The sequence below is a fragment of the Suricata suricatta genome, chromosome 17, assembly GCF_006229205.1.
Source record: "Suricata suricatta isolate VVHF042 chromosome 17, meerkat_22Aug2017_6uvM2_HiC, whole genome shotgun sequence".
NCBI classification, from domain to species: Eukaryota; Metazoa; Chordata; class Mammalia; order Carnivora; family Herpestidae; genus Suricata; species Suricata suricatta.
In genome coordinates, this window is record NC_043716.1 from 47857798 (window position 1) to 47862198 (window position 4401).

General features: G+C 39.6%; 1 pseudogene; it reads right to left on the minus strand.

The window, feature by feature from the left end:
* Positions 1-770: 770 nt before the first annotated feature.
* Positions 771-2003, minus strand: LOC115281657 (annotated as a pseudogene).
* Between the last annotated feature and the right edge of the window lie 2398 nt (positions 2004-4401).

A 4401-nucleotide genomic window follows, 5' to 3' on the forward strand; every position in this document is an offset into this window, starting at 1 on the left:
ATACACATTATCTTTTTCCATCTCAGGACACTTTCAGGACAATTTCATTATATATTGAAGTTTACAAATTGGTTTACACTGAATCAATTTCATGTAAGTTCTACCCTGATGACAAATGGGAAAGTACAATAATTAGGTGAATAAACTGCCCCCAATGCCAATATCTAGGAAGTTTGCCTGTAGACTGAAACGCTGTTGATAGAATTTAGACACTAGTGACCTTTAATTCCAAAGGGCCTGGGTATCCTTGACCTTATTTTCTTGACCTTTTCCTTCCATTACTACTTATGTTATGGGGTCTGAAGCCTTGCCTCTAAACATAAAACCTACACATGAACATTTTTTTTTAGTTGCATTCTGTATTTACAACAAGGCTCATATGGTAGGTGGTTAAATATTTTCTAGAATGAAGCAAATGCTCAAATATATACATTTCATCACAAAATGTTTTATTTTGAGAAGGAATAAGAAAATTAAAGAGCTCAAGAGAGTATTTATATAAAGAAATTACAGAGTACCCCCCCACCCCCCACCATTTGGCTCTGAGCTACCAGAACAGCAGATTAGGATTGTTTGGGATTCTCTTTCTCCCTCTCTATCTGCTCCTCCCCTGACCACTCGTGCTCTCATTCTCTCTTTCTCAAAAAAAAATAAACTTAAAAAATAAAAAATAATTTATAGGAATAGCCTCTCAACATAAACCCTACTGTTGGCCCATTCCAAAGTTCACACGGGCCTTAGGGTATAACATAATAGGTAAAGCCTCCCTCTCAGATCTCAGATAGCTTCCGGCAATGCTTTAAAATATTCAGGATCACATAAAACCGTAAGTCAACTTTCAAAGCTATGGACTTCTTTATGTCAGTTTCTGCTATGCAATAATAATGATCTTTGGTATCTTTTGTTTCTTCATCAATAACTCTGTGGTAGATTTATGGCCACAAAACTCATAGATTTTTTTTGGTTGATACAGCATCTTGTGTTTACTAATAGCTGCCTTGTTGATTTCTTTCATCATGTTATTAATTTAACAATAGGTTAAGTGAGATTTCATATGCTCAGGAGTACCGCTGAACTCATCAGGAGTAACTAATGGCATTTCTTTAATATTCCTTTGTTCATTCCTTTGTTCATTTGGGGACTTCTTTGTGGCTGTACATTTCTCAACTTTGTTTCTTCAGGGTCAAGATTTGATCTTGTAGTAAAGCTCTAGGTTATTTTACTTGAGGCAAATGGGGAGGCCTTTTTTTTCTACATCTTTAAAATCTTCTTCTGGAGATTCACAGAGGCCCTTGAGTGAATTGTCAGTTTGTTCTTGACACTGGATTTCCAATTCCAAGTTACTCATTTGTACAATGATCTTATTTCCTATTTTATTTAATATCATCTTCAAGGAAGGTTCTTGGCCACAGTTTCCTAATAATGGAGTTTATTCTTAATCTTTTCATTAATATGACAAGGAGACTATTCTCTTTCTGAGAAGGCCATCCTGTATGCCTCTTGTACCAGTCCAGGAGCAAAGTCCAAAGTTGGGTTTTTTTTTTTTTAAATGTTTATTTTTTAAGAGACAGAGAGAGACAGAGCACAAATGGGGGAGGGGCAGAGAGGGAGGGAGACCCAGGATCCAAAGCAGGCTCCAAGCTCTGAGCTGTCAGCTCAGATATTTACCTAACTGAGCCACCCAGGTGTCCCCCAATGTTACTTAAAAAAAAAAAAAACCTTTTACCTTTTTCTTTCTTCTTCCTTTTTTTAGTCCACAGGATCCTTAAGTTGGCTCTGGGTGGTGGAGGGGGAAGGCTTGGGGAACACAATACGGTACCTGGTAGAATGAGCATTTGCCTGAACGCTTTCTTCCTCAGACTAACCTCTCCCATCTGTTCAGAGATAGAACAGGCTTTCCTTTTTCTTGATCGTGCTTTCTCAGGACTTCCCCAGCTGAGGAAGGAGAATGGGACAGGGGCTTTCAGATTCTGCTTCACTTTTGGCTGCTCCACGCTGCTCATAGACTGGGGAGAGGTATGCTGGCTCCTGCCATCTTCCTGTGGTGTAGTCAAGAATTGTTTGGGATGCTAACACAGTTATTTGTGGGTTACAGGAGTCTGGGACATCTCTTAATTCCACATCTACCATCTTGTTTGTTTTCATTTTTCGCTTTTTGTTTTCATTTTAGTAGGTAAGAGTGAGGGCATTATGGAAATGTACTTCATTTTGTCATTATTGTTAGTAGCCTTTAATTCCTTCCTTTTTTAAGGAAATTTCTGCTTCGGAGGAGCTGCTAGGGGAAAACATCAGGGAACTGGTGGTATTTATAGACAAACTCCTGAGTGAGACTTCTGTTGGAAGTTTAGGCACATGGAGAGCCTTTGAGCTGGGAGTTCTCAGAGTCTACCCCACAGATTAGGTATATAATGACCAAAGCTCTACATGCCCCATTCTCAGTGGCAACATTTTTTACAATCGAGAAATTTAGAAACAATCTATATATCTTTATTTTTTATTTTTAATAATTTTTTAATGTTTATTTTGAACACATGCACAAAAAGCGTGCGTGGGGGAGGGGCAGAGAGAGAGGGGGACACAGAATCTGAGGCAGGCTCCAGGTTCTGAGCTGTCAGTACAGAGCCCGACGAGAAGCTTAAATCCATGAACCATGAGATCAGGACCTGAACTGAAGTTAGATGCTTAACCAACTGAGTCACCCAGGTGCCCAGTAACCATTGGCATTTTAAACCTAACCCAGGATAATCCTGCTAGATCTTCCAAGGCATTTTCAATGTGAGAAGGATCTGTGTTAAAGGACATGAATTCTGTATACAGGTTAAACTCTATATATCGGTTTTATTGAATGTGACAAGCATGGTACTTACCAGCTTCTTGCTGCTTCTTGGAAGCTGCCTTCCTGAACGATGAGTGCCCAGGCTGTTCTTAATGTAAGTTGACCATAATTTGTATCATGGGTGCAAGACCATAGCACATTCAGCCCACATATTGTTGGTTACAAAAAGCTTAGCTCGAATCGAGACAAAGCCAAGCACAAGATTTGGTTCTCCAGAAATGGAGCCAGGCAATATAGATGAAGTTAAACAAATGCACAGAGAAAGGCAATGAGGCAGGAGGGACAATGAAAGCCATGGGATAAGGTAAGGCGTGAGGTCAGTTAAAGCTTTAAGTACGCAGGAGAAGGAGGTTGAGAAAAGATGTACTAAGCAGTCGGTGCTGTAGCCAGTTGACTGGCAGAAGAAGACTATTTCAGGATAGATGCAGCAGAGCAAGTGGCTGAGTCTCTAGCATGGGTAGAGTAAAATTCATAATCTCCACCTATAAAGGGTCCTGTGGCTGTCTTGAATCCACAGTAACCTTCAAGTTGTGTCTTTCAGAACTCTCCTTCTTCTTGGATAGGCCTGGGATTACACCAAGCTCCTCCACCCGGATTAATGGATGTGACTCCATTTCTTACAAGCTGGGAAACCCAAGGAATACAGAAATCACTACCAGGAACAAGGATTTGTGAGATCACTGAGAATGTGGACCTTTTGTAAAGAGTTAAGACATTATGGCTGTAAAGAATTGAGAGGTTCTACCCATTCTAAAACCATGTGGCCAAAGAAGATGAGGTTATGAGCAATGACTGCAGAGCAAAATTTTAAGGGCATAAGGAATGAAGCATACCACAGTTGAATAATTTATAAACAGTTGAATGGTTTTCCTGTGTAGAAGCAGGAAATTTACAAAGTGAAAGTCCAGAATGCCTGCCTCTTCAAAGCAGCTAAAGAAAGTTGTTAGAGGAAGTACTTTCATCTGATAGCTGGCATTACCCATTGCCAAACAGTTGCATGAGAAGTCATCACAGAACCTTGCTGTGTCCTTCTTGGTCAAAGCAAATCACTGGAAGAGTAAGGATGTGTAGAAAGTGGAAGGTGTTATTTTTTACCGACCTCTTTTTGACCAATTGTGATGATCCATCCCAAATATGAAGCAAGCCCTCAACTATTGCCTTCTAAAAAAAAAAAACTAAAGCATTACAGATAAAATATCAAGCTTTTAATGCATTTTAATTTAATTTTAAGCATTCCTACAAGTTAGGAGGATGAACTTCTTTTATAAATTAGCTGTGGAATGGCTGTTTGTATAAATCAAGGTAAGGGGCCAAGTTCTACCTTTAAGTCAATGCCAAGGTGAACTGACCAAACCAGACCGATAACAGGAGTTCAGCAGATGAAGGAAGTCAGAGTCAGGGATGAGCATGACATTAATAGGTCCTGTGCAGGTTTCAGAAGCTTAGGATAGGTACCAAATTTTTCTACTGGTCAGAGAACAAAGTTACCTACATTTCATAGAGCAGAGAGCTATTTGTTGATATTGGAACTCCTTACTCAAGACTGTAATAAGAGAAGACTGAAG